The following is an 18,798-nucleotide window of genomic DNA, read 5'->3' as shown; positions in this document are numbered from 1 at the left end:
TGCATCTTGAGGTTTAGACTTCTGGCATTGAGTAGCATTACTCTTAGTTTCTTATCCCTTGTGATACCTATGGAGGTGGGTTTGTCTTTTGGGCCTTGCCTAAAAAAGGCACTATGGGGGTAGCAAGAGCCTTTGCCAATATCCGAAAGCCCAGGGGTGATAGGTGCAAGCCGTCCCTATCGAAGCATTGTGGCTTGTCGAGCATGTCATCCCAGGCTGACAGGCATTGGATCCCCTTTGAATGACACCAATACTTAAGCCAATTGTTGAAATTGATCATCTTGTCTTCATATTGTGGCATCATTCTTGGTGAAGGTAACATGCTACTCAAGGTCAGGGTCATACCGGCCTGGGCTACATGCTCGGAGAGCTCCTCTATGTCTCTTTTCATGTAGTCCAGGGAGGTACATCTCAGGTCATTCACACCAGCATGGACAATGACTGAGTCATATTTGTACTTGCCTTGGAGTGACCTGAGTGCTTGTGTTATGTGGCGGATCCTAGCGCCCGACAGGCAGCTCACCATGACCTTCTCCTTGTTCAGCCTGGTGAGCGGGACGTCAGTGTGCCTGATGATAGAGTCACCTATTAAAAGTGTATCAGGTGTGTTGTTTAGCCTTAATGGCTGTGACTGTTGGGCACAGTGGCTTTGTGAGCTATGTGTTGCACGTGTTTTGTTTTGGGGTAGCGGTTGCTTGGGTGTCTGCTTTGGAGGTCTCTGCTGCTTAGGCAGATTTTTATTTAGAGCCTCCGAGTATGTTTTTGTGTGTTTATGTGTTTGGTTTGCTGTCGTGGTAGGTCTATGTGAGACTGGAATTGTAGTGAGTGTGGTTTCCTTTTCCTCCTGACTGGTTACGCCAGTACTGAGTTGAGAGAGCTTAGCCTCCAGTTTGGCTATATGGTTGCATCTCTCACATGTGTTGGAATTTGTTGGGAGGAGGAGAGGGTTGTCTGTGTACATGAGGCAGTTGTAACATTGCCTCAAGATTCCCAGATTCACCAGCTGGACCGGAGAGGAGATTGACAACTGACCTTTGGACATGCTAGAATAGTTTTGGGAATTCCTTTATAATTGAAAAAAAGGGCCAATGGGGAACAAGGTACTCAAGGGGAGTTTGTGAGGGTATAGTGCTTTTAATTTTTTAGCACTGATCTATATAATTGCTTTAGTGAGCAAGTGCCAGGTAACTTAAATGCAATGTGCTACAGGTAACTTAAATGCAAAAACGACAAACAGTAACTTTCATTCAAGTGAAACAAGGAAATAAGTACAGTAAGCAATGCAGATATCACTAGGGATCCACAGAAGTGCTGTGATGCTTTAAAATTTGGTCTCGGTGCAGTTATTCTTCAAGAAGGCAGAACAATAACCTATGGATCCAGAACTCTTACCCAAACTGAAATGCAATATGCTCAAATTGAGAAAGAACTTTTAGCAGTAGTATTTGCAAGTTCAGAATTTCATGATTATATTTATGGTTGAGCTATTCAGATTGAAATTGATCACACACTTCTAATCACTATTTTAAAGAAGCCTATGCATTCAGCTCCAGCGAGATTACAAAGAATGCTGCTCAAATTGCAAAAGTATAACTTCAAAATGGTCTATACAAAAGGCAAATTTCTTTACATGACTGATACCTTATCCAGATCACCGAGAAATACAACAGAACAGTTTAATGCAGAGAATTTTGACTTTGATGTCAGGGAAGTGCATAATTTTTCTACCATGACACTTGATGAGCTGAGAGATCATGCAAAGACTGATCTAATTTCGCAAAAGCTCAACTACTACATTAATGTTGGATGGCTGTCAAAGCAATCTAGTGTACCACCTGAAGTGCAAACTTATTTTCCTTAAACAGATGAAATGTTGATGGAAGATGGCATTATTTTCAAAGGTCCTAAAAGTGTTGTTCCTGCTTCCTTACAATGTGAATATATCCAGATTTTGCTTCGTGGTCACCCAGGTTCCGAATCTACCAAAAGAAGGGTGAGAGGACTAGTATTTTAGCCTTCTATAGCAAAAGATATCAATAAAGTACTTTCTTCTTGTTCAGTATGCAATAGTACTAAACTGCATTTGCAAAAAGAACCACTTCAGCTAAGTCAAGTTCCTAAACTACCTTGGTCAACAGTAGCCACTGATATATTCAAGTGGGACAATCAGCAGTACTTAGTATTGGTAGACTCTTATTTGAACTGGTTTGAGATCAATTTACTACTTAACCTGACATCCACTGCTGTTATCACTAAGTTGAAATGTCATTTTTCAGTCCATGGTAGTCCACAGAAAGTTATTTCTGACAATGGTACCCAAATTACCAGTCAGTTGTTTCAGGAATTTGCAAAAGAATGGGACTTTGTACATGTTACTAGAAGTCCAGAATATCCACATTCAAATGTATGTGCAGTACAGAGTGCAAAACAATTACCGGAGAAGTCAAAGCATGATAATATCCATGTATTTTTGAATTTACTCATTCTCAGAAACATACCCCATGGCAATATACTTGGCTCACCTGTTCAGAGACTTCTATCTAGGCAAACCAGAACAACATTGCCTATCAGTTCCAGTTTGTTGAAGTCTAAAGCTAAGAACAGCAGAACAATCAGAGCCCAACTATTCATAAAGTGTTCTTTCCAGAAGTCCAGTTACGATAAATTGAGCAGATTTCTTCGTCCACTGAAAGAAGGAGAGACAGTGAGGATACAAATGGCGAAAGGTTTCAACCAAATTGGTCAAGTAACAGGTATATGTGCCGAGCCAAGATCCTACTTTGTAGAATCTGAGGGTGTGGAGTACAGGAGAAATCACATACATCTTCTTCCTGTATCAGAATCAAATTTGCAGCATTGTTCCTGTGATACAGACTCTAGATCTCACAGCAATCCAAATGACGTTCCTGTTGCAGAACATGTCTTAACTTCTACTTCTATTCCTGATGTCCCCAAAGTTGAACATTCAGCAGAGTTAGTCCCAGTTGCTAGACCTAATTCTAATTTCTGTGTCACACAATTTGTTTGTATTTCCAGACCTAGTGTGAAATACACAGCAACCTGGACATAATTGTCTATATGTATTTAGTTCTGTATAATTGCATGGCAAAGAACTATTTGTGTCAATTGCATTGTCAATTAATGTTGTTAATATTGCATGACTCATTTCTCAAAGAGGGAGGATGTAGAATTGTGTGTGTGTGTGAGTGTGTGTGTGTGTGTGTGTGTGTGTGTGTGTGTGTGTGTGTGTGTGTGTGTGTGTGTGTGTGTGTGTGTGTATGTGTGTGTGTTGTACCTTTAAGAAGCATTTCAAGGACAGCAGGTGCATATACATAACAAGCAAATGTTAACTTCAGTGACATTTTGAGAATGCAGCCAGAGACTGAGTATGTATGAGTGTAATAGCTAGTTTGTTTATAAGTTTATCTAAGTTAAAGTTATTAAGCCTCAATCCTGATATGTTTGTACATAATAAAGTTTTTGAACAAAACCCATGAATGCTCGTCTGTTTTATCCTGACTGGATGAGTGACAATTAGCATCTTGAGCCATAAAGCAGCCAGAAAAGGAATATGGGAGTCAGCTGTTTATGTGAGCTCACCCATCCTGACAAAAGGCAGACAGCCTAGTCTGCTGCAACAGTAACACACAGTGTAGGTCAGGTCCCAAGGTAAGGTAAAATGAGGTTTACTTTGAAAATCTAGAATAATGCTTTAGCGACAACGAAATGTCGAAAGTCATTTTATAGCATTCCATAATGCTGACCATCAAAACTGCAAGAATCCCTTGTATGAATACACTGTGCATTCGCACATATGTGTTCCACCTTAATACTAGAGATCATGGTACAGTGTGGATCGGGAAATAAATCCTTTTCCCACTGTAGTACGATCTCAGAGTTGGAATATGTAATCTGCGGGGGGTGTAGGGGGTACATGGGGGCTTGCTCCCCTGCAAAAATTGTTACATCATGTGATGTGCAGTGTTGGACTGCAGTCTACGGATTTTGACAAAGGTCGAATTCACAACAGGAAGTGTGTTTGAGACATTCTGACGTTTTCAACATTACGATTCGCATATGTGAGTCGATCCTTGAGGTCAGAATTTATTTTGATGTTCGAATATTTGATAGTAAACTGCAAAATGAAGGGTTGCAACATCAAAGACTGTTCGACATAGCCAGGATCCAGGGGCATACAATGAAGTGCATGTGTATCAGTGAGCCTTGCATTGTGGGTTTTGTGTGTAACTGTCATAAGGTAACAGTGGGATATGATAGCTGCCTGGATGATTCCCCATAATAATCAAAACTGATGTTCAGCAGATGTTTGGAGAAAAAGATAAAGACACTTTCTTGGGTGGCGTAAGCCAGGGAACCTTGTTGGCTAGGCTTATGTAGGCCCTTGGTCCGATAGCCTAGTACCTACCTATGAACCTATGACAAAAATATTCGTTTCTCAGATTGACTTCAAAGCTTGTGACCCATTCACATGTAGCTAGAATACAGAACAAAGGATAAACCATCAGGCTGTAAGAAAACTGGACAGTATACACAGCATGATGCCATATCTAAATTCCATTTCAGACCACAGACTCAAAATATTTTATTTTCTCCTATGTAGTCAACAAAATATGCCACTGTGGTCTGAAAAAATGTTGCATATGCTGTTATGATGAATAAATGATAAGGATCTATTCCTAGAATCTAAACTAAAAACTGTTCATGTAAAAACAATACAGAAGCTGTAAAAACACCAAGTACCAAAAGTGCTAATAAACTAAGAAGATGTACTTGCTTATCACTAGAACTGCAACACATGCACAAAAATTAATATTTATTTGACTCTACAGAATTAATGAAGCCTAAAGGCTTAAGGTAGCCATCGTAACAAAAAGTGCACTGGAGATATAACTAAAATTAATATTTTAGACAATAGTACTACCACTACTATTAATACTACTACTAATGCAAATAATACAATTATAACCATGCAGGGAAAACAGGATGAACTTTAAGTAATACAAAACTAAGGTGAAGTTTTAGTACTGTAAAACTACAAATTGCTAGATAAGCTTCTTATCAAATTCACTATAAATATAAAACACACCAAGCACTGTCTTTTGGCACAAAATGATGAATAAATATTTATTTAAAAAAATATTCTGAGTAGGCACTTCATCTGTTAAAAAAATAATTACTGAAGTTAGCACACTTTTTAAAAAATGTCTTAACATACAAGCACACAAATTCAATTCATGACATAATTAAACAGGTGAATTAAATATTATTGTTAATAGTAAAATTATTGATATTTCTACTCATTTTAATTCCAGTAATGGCACTGCAATCCATACTGTAGCTAACTTGATAAAACGCTGGACTGAAGACTTTGGTATTACTTTTTTAGGAACTGTAGATAATTCTAAGGGGGTTGATGATTTAACTGTGAAAAAGAGGCAAGCTAAAGCTATCAGCAAAATAATGACAGCATGTCACATTACTCTTTTACCACTCTTAATTCTGACTTAATTTTCTCCAGTAATTCAACTTTAAGACAAACTGATGTTGACTCTTACAATCAATCAGAACATTACTGATTCTGTTAAAGACAACACTGATGACATTTAAACTGACAGCTTGAACAATGAGGTAGCTCATAAACTGAAAAGGACGGCTTTGGCTGGAACTGCTATTACTTATAAGTAAGAACCCAAAAGAAAGTAACTAAGCAAGCAAGGATAAGCTCTAATCATACAACTACAAAGGAATATACCAAGCATTTTCTTTGGCAAGTGCCTGCCTCCTAGACCATACCAACCAAAATCCTTCTATTTTTAAGAATAGGTTTAAACGGAACCATGTTGTTGAGGCCAGGGGAATGATCTGCTCGCAAATTCACTACCCAGTTGATTTCTCCTAGCTCAGTGTGATTGGTAACATCCCCTTCCCTCACTGTTTGAGGTACACATTCTACCACTTTAAAAATAAACTTATGGGTAGGATTGGTGGAAATATGAAGAGCAAGTGCATTATTGGTACCTTGGTTACTAATATCTCTTAGGTGTCGTAAAACTCTGTCCTTCAGATGCTGATCTGTTTTGCCAATGTCAAATACATTTCATTGGCAACAAGAGGCAAGGTAGACCAGATGTCGGGTATTACAATCTGCATAGACACCAAAAACAAACCTTTTATTGGTGGTAGGTTGGCAAAACATGTCACCACTATCGATCGAAGTGCAAGCTTTGCATCTATTACATTTGAAAGTCCCCTTTTTGTCAAACACTTTTTAATGCAATTGCACTTCCAATCCTACACATAAGTTTATTTTTAAAGTGGTTGAATGTGTACGTCAAACAGTGAGGGAATGGGATGTTACCAGTCACACTGAGCTAAGAGAAATCAACTGGATAGTGAATATGTGAGCAGACCATTCCCCTGGCTTCAACAACATGGTTCCGTTTAAACCTATTCTTAAAAATAGAAGGATTTCAGTTGGTATGGTCTAGGGGGCAGGCACTTGCCAAAGAAAATGTTTGGTATATTCCTTTGTAGTTGGATGGAAGATGTCACCCAGAAACCAGCATCCTATTGGCTGATTTTAAGTTTTAACTAAGGAAGTGAGCTATAGGAAATCACAATATGGAGAAGGCCAGGAGCCAAAAGCACTTATCGGATAATTACGGCTCACCTTTGTAAAAACTATTGCTTGTGCTATGTTTTTTAAGTATTTTATTAAAGTTTTTGTTTTAAAGGCTTCATACAGTGCCTGACAGGCCTTGGAGGTAAACCAAACACCATACTGTTGTTGTGATTGTATCGTTCATTTATCCTTGGCAGTTCTCAAGTGTTTTCTTTTTAGTTAGTATTTCTCTTAGAGTTAGATAGGAATTTTGTTAGACTAGTCTATCTGTTTTCTATATTTATGTCAGACTATCCTGCAGTATTCAAAAAACAATGTAAAATGCAAGGTTCAACAGTTACAAGCAATGACAAAAACGAGCCGGACCACAATACCTTTAGCGCTTTTGTTAGTTTAATACAACACTATGAACTTCTTCAGAATAGCTTGTGACTGCTGAACCTTGCATTGTATCCTGCAATATTGTTTTAAAGCATTTTCCTGTGATCTCTGAACTCTTGATTAACACTGTGTTGAAGTAATACGTATTGTCTAGTGTTTTGATTATTTATTATTAAATATTTTTAAACCTTTCAACTGTGGCTGTTTTGTGTAGAGATAATTTAAGCTGCTAGAGAGTACTTGCATGTATTTGGTGATACTGTCCAAGCCACTCCAATAGTCTTGCTGCTTAGTCACACTTACTATTTGGATAACAATAATATTACACAGTGAAATTGGTCACCCTTTGGGAAGGGCCTTAGTAGCTGATAAGAGTAGTTGGTGGAAGTGATTACTACCTTATAGTCTGGCAGGAGGGGACATAGCTGGAAAACCTGTTCCAGCCTTCCCCAGGAGTACTGTCTGTTTGTATATAAATCAAATCTCAAATTGTGTGTGTGAGTGTGTGTGTGTGTGTGTGTGTGTGTGTGTGTGTGTGTGTGTGTGTGTGTGTGTGTGTGTGTGTGTGTGTGTGTGTGTATCCGCTACTTGGACAGGGACATGAAGCACTGGTTAGACAGAGAAGGTACTGGAGGTTTTGGCTTGACTACTCAGCTGAGATCTGAACCCTATAGCTGTGCCAGTGGGGAGTCTTATTGGAGATCTGGAAAGAAAGGGAGAAATCCCCCCCAGACTGACTGTGATCTCTGTGTGCTCTTAAGGGAAATTGTACTTTACTGTATGCATACTTATTATCCCCGCAATGTACACACCCCTCACTGATGCTAGTGGTGAGGATTGAGGGTTCCTGATTACTGGGTCAGTGTATGGACATCACATATTAATTGTTTGACAGTGGTGGGATATCCACATCAAATATTAATTGTTTGATAGTGGTGAGTTAGCCGCATCACATACTAATTGGCTTGTAGTGGTGTGGATAGTGAATTCCTGTAGCATGTGTACAGTGATCACTGAAGGTGTTTTGTACTCTAAATCAGCCACGCAGTGAATAATCAGAGTTCAGATCACAATTGTTTAATTTCTTTTGCTAGCTTAGTTAGTCAGGGAGACCAAGCAAGCATGTCAGCAGAGGAGTACAGTAAGCTGACAAGGTGTCAGCTGGCTGAGATGTGCCAGGCTAAAGGACTGGTGCATGGGAATCTGACTGAAGCAGACATGATTGCAGCTTTGGTCACATTTGCATCAGAGAACAGCAACCAGGTGGGCAATCAGACTGGCCATGGAGATGTACAACACTCAGAGAATGGACAGCTCAATCTTTCTGCAGAGGACTTAGAAATCCATTTGGAGCTAAAGAGACTTGAGTTGGAGACCAGGCATTTGGAAATAGAAGCAGCAGAGAGACTGAGATGTCTACAGGCTGAGGAGAATGAGAAACTGCTACGCCTGGAAGCTGAAGAGAAGGAGAGTCAGAGGCAGAATGAGAAGGAGATGCTGACTCTTCGCCAGGGTCATGGAGGTAATGGGGAAGGGAGTAACTGGACGCCAGAAGCACAAAATGTCAGTAAATTTCTTCCACAGTTTACAGAGGGGGATAATTTTGAAAGTTTCATTCATATGTTTGAGAGGGTATGTAAACAGTATGATGTTGACCAAAGGCTCTGGGTACGGTTCCTGACCCCCTTACTACATGGTAAATCTGTAACTGTGCTGTCTAAATTATCTGATCGTGAATTTTTTGATTATACTACTGTTAAGAACTGTTTGCCACAATTTTCTTAAGCTAACACCTAAAGCTTATAGGAAAAGGTTTTGTGAGCATAGACAAAAGGCAGATGAAAGTGTGTGTGAATATGTTGCTGAACTAAGCACTTATTTTCATAGATGGGTAAGTGAATGTCAGGTCACCACTTTTGAATTGCTGGCAGACCTTTTAGTGAGGGAACAAGCCCTAAGCACTTTTCCTGAGGAGACGACGGTTTGGTAAAATACATTTTATTGGCAACAAGAGGCAAGGTAGACCAGATGTTGGGTATTACAATCTGCATAGACACCAAAAACAAACCTTTTATTGGTGGTAGGGTGGCAAAACATGTTACTACTATCGATCGAAGTGCAAGCTTTGCATCTATTACATTTGAAAGTCCCATTTTTGTCAAACACTTTTTAATGCAATTGCGCTTCCAATCCTACACATAAGTTTATTTTTAAAGTGGTTGAATGTGTACCTCAAACAGTGAAGGAATGGGATGTTACCAATCACACTGAGCTAAGAGAAATCAACTGGATAGTGAATATGTGAGCAGATCGTTCCCCTGGCTTCAACAACATGGTTCCGTTTAAACCTATTCTTAAAAATAGAAGGATTTCAGTTGGTATGGTCTAGGAGGCAGGCACTTGCCAAAGAAAATGGTTGGTATATTCCTTTGTAGTTGGATGGAAGATGTCACCCAGAAACCATCATCCTATTGGCTGATTTTAAGTTTTAACTAAGGAAGTGAGCTACAAGAAATCACGATATGGAGAAGGCCAAGAGCCAAAAGCACTTATCGGATACTTACGGCTCACCTTTGTAAAAGCTATTGCTTGTGCTATGTTTTTTAAGTATTTTATTAAAGTTTTTGTTTTAAAGGCTTCATACAGTCCCTGACAGGCCTTGGAGGTAAACCAAACACCATACTGTTGTTGTGATTTTATTGTTTGGTTATCCTTGGCAGTTCTCAAGTGTTTTCTTTTTAGTTAGTATTTCTCTTAGAGTTAGATAGGAATTTTGCTAGACTAGTCTATCTGTTTTCTATATTTATGTCAGACTATCCTGCAATATTCAAAAAACAATGTAAAATGCAAGGTTCAGCAGTTACAAGCAATGAGAAAAAAGAGCCGGACCACAATACCTTTAGCGCTTCTGACTGAAGCAGACATGATTGCAGCTTTGGTCACATTTGCATCAGAGAACAGCAACCAGGTGGGCAATCAGACTGGCCATGGAGATGTACAACACTCAGAGAATGGACAGCTCAATCTTTCTGCAGAGGACTTAGAAATCCATTTGGAGCTAAAGAGACTTGAGTTCGAGGCCAGGCATTTGGAAATAGAAGCAGCAGAGAGACTGAGATGTCTACAGGCTGAGGAGAATGAGAAACTGCTACGCCTGGAAGCTGAAGAGAAGGAGAGTCAGAGGCAGAATGAGAAGGAGATGCTGACTCTTCGCCAGGGTCATGGAGGTAATGGGGAAGGGAGTAACTGGACGCCAGAAGCACAAAATGTCAGTAAATTTCTTCCACAGTTTACAGAGGGGGATACTTTTGAAAGTTTCATTCATATGTTTGAAAGGGTATGTAAACAGCATGATGCTGACCAAAGGCTCTGGGTACGGTTCCTGACCCCCTTACTCCATGGTAAATCTGTAACTGTGCTGTCTAAATTATCTGATCGTAAATTTTTTGATTATACTGCTGTTAAGAACTGTTTGCCACAATTTTCTTAAGCTAACACCTAAAGCTTATAGGAAAAACTTTTGTGAGCATAGACACAAGGCAGATGAAAGTGTGTGTGAATATGTTGCTGAACTAAGCACTTATTTTCATAGGTGGGTGAGTGAATGTCAGGTCACCACTTTTGAATTGCTGGCAGGCCTTTTAGTGAAGGAACAAGCCCTTAGCACTTTTCCTGAGGACACGATGGTTTGGTTAGCTGATAGACGATGTACTACTTCAGATGAGTTGGGGAAGAAGAGAGATTTATACCTAGTAAGCAGGGCATCACTGCACAGGAAAGGGACACCCAATGCTGCTTATGGGTGTAAGGAAACTCATGGTGGGCAGCCCAGACTGCCCTAACAGAATCTGCCAGTAGCAGGGGAAGCCACTAATCCAGGCACACGTCTAGGACCTAGGGTTAAATGTTTTGAATGCAACAAGTGGGGCCATGTGTCCACGGAGGCAAGGTGGGGAACAAAAGGTGGGAGAGACAGTAAGTGGGAAGGACAAAATGCCAACAGTAGGTTGTCTTGAGACTACAGGGATACCAAACTACCATCCTGTAGATGTCCTGATAGGGAAAGATTTTGACGAGGCAGTATCATGTGTTTATGCAGTTACACACAGTCAGGCTTGGAGACAAGCATGTGGGTCTAGTAGCCTGGGGGAGACCCAGGCAGACCGCATACTTGCAGCCAGGACTGGTGAGGCGGTTACTTCAGGGAGGGAGCTACCCCGTAGCAGTGAGACTGAAGATGAGACAGAGCTGCTTGTGGGTACTGATGTTCCCTTGGACAGAGTAACTGCAAAGGTGGAGGTGAGTAGTAGTACCCAGGCTGACAGTGAGGCACTGCTGTCAGACGATGCCAGACTTCCTGTGGAAGGGGAGCTGGAAAGGGTTACAAAGAGAGAGTTGAGACAAAATCAGCTCTCAGACCCTACATTACAAGGCCTGAGAGAGGTAGCTAGTGAGGAACCTGATTCTCAAGGGAAGGGGGAATCTGTATACTGGGACAAAGGGTTACTGTGTAGAGAGTGGACCCCTGAGGGAGGGCTAGAAGGTGAGAGAATACAGCAGTTGATAGTCCCTAGAGCCTACCATCTTACACTTCTAGCCATAGCTCATGATATTCCTTTTGCACATCATATGGGCATAAAACATACAAAGAGACGCATTATGCAGAACTTCTACTGGCCTGGAATTTCTAGAGATGTAACAGGGTACTGCAGAACCTGAGAGCAGTGCCAAAAGGTAGGCAAGGCAGGAGACAAGGTGAGAGCTCCTTTGATGCCTTTGTCTGTGATTGAGAAGCCATTTCAGAGGGCAGCTATAGATATTGTGGGGCTTCTGAGTACCCCAAATTCCACAGGGAAAAAAGTATATCCTAGTGGTACTAGATTATGCTACAAGATAACCTGAGGCAGTGGCTTTGTCCTCCACTGAGGTGGAAAATGTGACAAATGCTTTGTTAGAGGTTTTCAGTAGGGTAGGTTTCCCAAAAGTAATACTGACTGAAAGAGGTGCCAATTTCATGTCAGACCTTCTGGCTTGTATGTGGAAGTACTATGGGGGAAGCACCTGAAGACCACTCCCTACCATCCCCAGACTAATGGCATTGTTGAGAGGTTAAACTCTACAATCAAGTCCATGCTACAGGCATTTGCAGACCAGTTTAAGAGGGAGTGGGACAAATATTTGCCCCATCTGTTGTTTGCTTACAGAGAGGTTTGCCAGGAATCCACAGTTTTTTCACCCTTTGAGTTGTGTGGGCATAGGGTGAGGGGGCCTCTAGATTTAATCTGTGATGTGTGGGAATGTGAGTGTGTATCTCACAAGGAGTCTTTTGTGGCATATGTCCTAAACCTCAGGACAAGGCTTAGGAAAGTCATGGGCTTGGCCCAGGAGAACCTGGCAGAGGCCCGACAACAGAAAAAGGGCTGGTATGACAGAAATGCTTGAGCTAGAGAATATGCTGTGGGGCAGCAGGTAATGGTTCTTGCTCCTGTCAGACACAACAGGCTGCATCCAGTATGAGTAATAAAAGTAGATATTAGGATAAATAATTCAGTATACTGAGTAAACTTAGAAGACAGCATGTAAAATAAGAAAATGATTAAGCAGAGCAACAGAATTTGTCAGCCAGTAAATTTGAAAGAATGATAAACACAGGGACTGCCTTACCTGACAAAGTGAAGGCGAGTACAAAATAGAAAATAAATCACTTTTTGAAAAAAGCTAAACCATTGTCAAACAGAACAAGCTAAATGATATATAGATGGACTGCAGATCAATAGCAGAGGTAAAATTCACTACTTATTACAAAAACTTCATAAGTACTTTTACAGTCTGTACTGCTTCATCATCTGAACATATCCATAACACAAATCAAGTTAATTTGTATACAAAGAGTATTGTCATGTGGCAATATGTCATGTGACAAACATTCAAAGCTGTTGTCAGGACAAGTTGTATGTAGTATATGTAGTCTAGCTATCCACTTATATTTAGACTTTTTAGATTTATTCCCAGTATTATCATCCCACAACATAATACTAATCATTTATAAAACCATGAATTTAAAACAATATTCCAAACTATTTACAGAAATATGTTTTTACCAAAGCATTGGTTAATATAGCAATAACCCACGTCTGGGTGTGGGTAATGATGGATTTACCCACGGTTGGCGTGGAAGCCCTCGGGACCAAACAAAGACAACCGTGGGTAAATCCCGCATTACCCACACCCAGAAGTGGGTTATTGCTATTATACTATGACATTATTTAAAAAAAGAAATAATTACTTTTCTTAAATAATGGCATTGTATAATGCCTCTTTGCTGCCCTTCCGCAGCTGTCTGGTATCCGCAGCAGTTCTGATGTACTGCGCATGCCTACGCAGTACATCAGAGCTGTGGCCAAAAGCAACGGAGAAAGCAAGATCTCCGTTGCCTTTTACTGTTTCGCTATGTTAAATGGGTTTAACATAGCAAGACAGCTTTAAAATAAGCAACGGAGATGTCCGTTGCTTATTTTAAAGCTCCGTTGCTTATTTAAAAGATGTCTCGCTATGTTAAACCCATTTAACATAGCGAGACAGGTTTAAAAAAAAATCAACGGAGAAAGCAAGATCTCCGTTGCTTTTTACACACTGTGTCGCTATGTTAAAGGAGTTTAACATAGCGAGACAGCTTTAAAAAAAGCAACGGAGATCTCCGTTGCTTTTTTTAAAACCTGTGTCGCTATGTTAAACTCTTTGAACATAGCAAGACAGTGTTTTAAAAGAGACTTATACTAATGGAAAAAGTCCGGGTGACCGGACCTTTTTCCATTAGGATAAGTCGATTTACAACGTGCACGCTGGCCAATCAGCGTGCACGTTTTGGAATATTAATGGGGGGTCATGGTATAATTTACCTTTCATAATATCATACAGATGTTCACCAACTCTCTCAAGTGATTTATTCATTTTGGCCACATGATAGCCTTGACAAACCTAGCAAACTATTAAGTTTGACAAAGTCCTGGCTATTATAGTCAGCTTAACAATTTACAACATATTTACATCTGTTTGGAGGATGTATAAAAATCTGTCTTCAAAATATGCATACAGGAACTACAATTAAAGCATGGAAAGTAGCTGTTTAGTCTTACCCTTTAAATTCCATTCTCTCTAGCACAATGGTTTCATCAGAGATGGTCTACTCTAAATGAAGAAACATCACATTCAGCTTCCTTAAGGTCACTACTGACCATAAGAATAGCCCAAACCTCAATGGATTTTATAGAGCTACACATCAAAAAACTTAAAATCATAGTAGTATGTAGATACTGTGCAAAATCTTAGTGTCATCTCATCTTCCCCTTTAAAGAGATGCCATTAGTAAAACATGAATGAAAATAGATACTTTGATCATATAAATTTGAGATTCCTATTCAGTGTGTTACAGAAACTAGATTTCCCATCAGTTGTTAACATAGTATGCATGTTTATTTTAATCATTCAGTTCATATCTATTTAAATGGCATCTTTTCAAAATTATATATTGAAACTTTACTGTATTGAAACATTGTTTTTCCCCTCTTTCTTCTGCATCATTCATGAATCCATTTTAATAGTATAAATCTTCCATTTACAGCTTTTGCTCATTAAGTTAATATTGACTTCCAATAGCTCCGCAACAATGTCTCACTTTTTCTTTACTTGAATTATTCCCTTAATATTCACTAGGTAATTCTATTTTCACTGTTTCTTGACTATTGCTATATCAGTTAATATGATTTGTTTGGGATTAAACCATCTACTTCACTGATATTTAATAATTGTATTTTTTCTCAAACTAATCTTCACTATAATACTCCTAATATTTGTAAAACGTAGTCATTAATTCAGCAATATTTAGCAAGGTAGAAAACATAAATATTTTCTTTACTTTCCATAATTGTAGTAGTTCAGATGAATGCTTTTCCTCATTTTGTCCTTCTTATAAACTCCACGTCACTCACTACCAAAAAATTATTTTTGTCTAAGCATAAGGAAGGTTTCAACTTCTGATTCCCTGAAGTCAATTAACTGCTCATAGACCTCGCAGTGGCCTGAAGCTTCAGTGTTTTTGTTGATTTTTTGAGTGCAAGATCCTCAAAACGTTTTATTCTTGTTTCACTATTAGTCATGACAAGTCTCCAATGTGGTGTAAAAATACAGGAAAAGTGTACACAAGTAATATGGCGTAATCATAAGTCTACACCTTTCTACTCTATGACTTTATTAAATCTGTTTCAAGCACACACTATTTTGGCACTGTTAACTAAAACTTTTCAATGTTTTCTCCATGAAATTAACGTTTCATTTTTTTTTTTTTAATTTTTAAAACAACAGTATTGAACAATCCTAATATTTATGTTGTCGTGATGGGGGTTTTATTATATCAGCATCTAACTTTTCTATTTTGAGATAATTTTGATAGCTGATTTCTTTGTTATCAATTTTCATGTCATCATCTCAAATTTCTGAGTTTTGACTCTTCCTAAAAGGTTAGATTACTAATGTTAACATTATCTGGATAAATTCAAAATGTTCTTTAGGCAGTTTTATAGCCATGTGTCCACTATGTTCTTGTCTTTGCAAGAGAGATTACTATTAACTAAACTATATGCTTCTACATATACGTTGACATTGGATTTAAAATGCAAAAACTAGGCTTTTTATTCAAATTATAGGCCTGACCATGAGATTTCACTGAAGAATCACCAAGCATGGTTAGACGTATAGAAAAATGTTCAGGTTCCTATCCTCCTTAATAGCATTTTTATTCACAGTTCATGATTTACTTTAATGCTTGTTTCATTCAGTGCTGTTAAGTTGCAGCTGATTTCTTCATCAGTCCCTTGAGCAGCTGCCACTGTCCATAGAATTTACTAGCCAAGTTGGGAATACAAGCAGATTGGCAAGCCCGTCTTTCACAGCTCATATCCAAACACTGCACATACACACACACATCTCTGGACAACTGAGATGCCAACCCCCCTTAGTATGCCTTTGGGATGTGAGTGAAAACTAAAGTACTCAGAGAAAACCCATGCAAGCACATGGAGGACATGCAAACTCCACACAGAAAGTACCCCAGCTGGGAGCTGACAAATCTCTTACAAGTTTTGGTGCCCTTGCTAAGTGTAAGTAGGGGCTTGGGAGATGAAATATTTACAAGCAGGGGTCTGGGAGATGAACCATTTACAGGCTGCCTGTATACATTAGTAACATAGGTGTCCAAACCAGGGCTGAATTTCCTGTTCCTCATTCACTTGTCCCAGTTACACCTGAATTGTGTTAGAGAGTAACTTTGCATCTCATGGATGGGGAGTCTGATCCAGAGAAGAGGTAGTCTCTGGGCTACATACCTGTATCTCCAGCAGATCCTATTTATATCACAAGCAAGGTTTAAGTCTTTAGAATGGGTAATTCTAGTGTTGTTTGTTTTGTGGATATGCAGGAGGCCCATCCATCATAGTGGAGCCTGAGAATGCCTTGTATGCTAGGCATAGATCTCTCCTCAACAGCCAAAAATGCATTGAAGCTTTCCTGACTGGGAATCAACCCTTAGCCGTGGTGGTGAGAGTGCTGAATCCTAACCACTAGTTGACCAGGGACTGCCCAAGAAAGAATAGGTTGTGTCCAAGGCCTCAGACTCATGTACCTGTTCTTTGTAGTCTGGTGCCTTACCCCTAGACCATTGTGGCACAATAATAATGCCCATCTGTTAACCAGGTAGGCTCCCTGGCCACACAGTCATTTCCAGGGGTAACCTGGGAGTAATGTCTGGTTAAGTGACTTGTTCAAGGGCACACATTAAGCAAATGAGGGCTGAGGAAATCCAACCCTATACCATGGGAACTACAGCTTGCAACCTTAAACTCTGCACTAACCTTTGTCGCCCAATGCATATTTAACTCCTACTAAAAAAGCTTCTTAATTTCCCTCAGATTCCCTTCTACTTGCTCAGTATGCAATAATTGAAATGCAGGCATTTTGCATATATTTCAGCACTGTCCTCCAGTTAAGACACTATGGTCTTGCATTAATATGAATTTTGTTACTTCAATATTATTGTATATAATTTGTCCTGGCAGCTGCACACTTTAAATGCTGAATGGAGCTTTACAAATTAAAGTAATGCATTATTGATTTCAGCTTTATCTGGTTTAGTAAAGGTGTGCATAACAATACTCTGCAAGATACTTTCTCGACAAGGTTTTCTTCCGATACAGTATAACCAAGTATTTAAATTCATGCAAGCTATCTGCTAAGTTCAAGAAAAAAAAGGTAGCTGGAAAGTACCATGGAAAAGTTGACATCAAATTTCCATAGCACTAAACTAATTTGGGCCTGGATGTTAACGCTGTATTCCATTCTACTACTTGAATAACATTTTATTTTCTGTTTTAAATACTCTGAAAATGTTTAGTTAAGTTCTTTTATTCTCAGTTAACCAGTTTTAAGTTTCCTTTTCATATTTTAGTTATTTCTCAGTTGTTTGTGTTTGCTACACACTGAAAAAAATTAATGAAAAGAAATTTGACAAAAAAAAAAACTGAAGGTCATGGAGCAAATGCCATTACACTAGAGTATGGTGTAGTCTGCTCCTGCCACAAATATCCCCCTCCTATTTTCTAGCTTCTACCCTGGGACTATTTCTTTTTGGCATGTACTTCTTTGAAGTCAAGACCAATGTCAATGGCCTCTGGCTAACAAAATTTACAGATGATTGCAAATTAGGAGCTGTCATTGAATCCCACAAGAGCACAAATGATATCCAGGAAGGGGTGACACAGACATACAACTGGTGTCAGAGCCACTGACTGAAACTAAATGCCAAGAAATGCATACAACTATCATATTTACAGCACATCCCTTAGAGTTGACACAGTAGTTAGGAACTTAGGGACACTAATAGACAGTAATCTCGCCTTTGACCATCACGTGTCTAGAGTAGTGAGGAAATCATTTTATGTTGTGCAACTTATAAATAAATGTAATGCATTTAGGTCTAAGGAACTCATCATTCCATTATATGTGGCATTCATCAGATCTATCATTAAGTACAATGCCCCCTTTGGTATGGACCTAACCAGGTACATACAGCAATTGGAATGTCCACAGAGGCTCCGCACTAAAAGAATACAGTGTATAAGTAACATGCCCTATGCAGACTGCCTCATGGTCCTATCCCTGTATTCTGTCTCCTACAGGCTGTTGAGGGGAGATCTATGCCTGGCACTCTGATGGACCTCCTGCATATCTGCAGAATAAACAGCACCAGAATTACCCATTCTAAAGTCTTAAACCTTGCCAGTGATATAAATGCAACCTGTTGGAAAGACAGGTATGTATCCCAGAGACCATCACATCTCTGGAAGAGGCTCCTCATCCATGTGAAGCACAGTTCCTCCCTAACCCAACTTAAGTATAACTTGGACAACTGGATGAGGAACTGGAAATTCATCACTGGTTTGGTACCTATGCCTCTAATGGACACAGGCAGCGTGTAAATGGTTCATCACCCAGGCCCCTGCTTGTAAATATTATCTCCCAAGCCCCTGCTTACACTTACCAAGGGTACCAGAACTTGTCAGAGATCTGGAATGCATGGCTAGGCTTAAAAAGGCCTTTGTGTTCATTAGCCTAGTACACACCTATGGCCCTATGAGAAGGCACAGTAGAAAGGATATACCATTTCACACTATTTCAACACTGGGCCAAGAGACCCAGTTACAAGACGTATTTTTAAGGAATCA

General features: G+C 39.5%; 1 protein-coding gene across 9 annotated transcripts in view; it reads right to left on the bottom strand.

Annotated features, from left to right (window-relative positions):
* ABCC9 (ATP binding cassette subfamily C member 9) overlaps positions 1 to 18,798 on the bottom strand; it is a 1,652,866-nt gene that overhangs the window by 1,481,477 nt on the left and 152,591 nt on the right. The window lies entirely within an intron of this gene.

This window comes from Protopterus annectens, chromosome 11.part0, assembly GCF_019279795.1.
Source record: "Protopterus annectens isolate FY-2018-M chromosome 11.part0, PAN1.0, whole genome shotgun sequence".
NCBI classification, from domain to species: Eukaryota; Metazoa; Chordata; order Ceratodontiformes; family Protopteridae; genus Protopterus; species Protopterus annectens.
The sequence above is the reverse complement of the archived record's forward strand: the minus strand, read 5'-3'. Positions and strand labels throughout refer to the sequence as shown.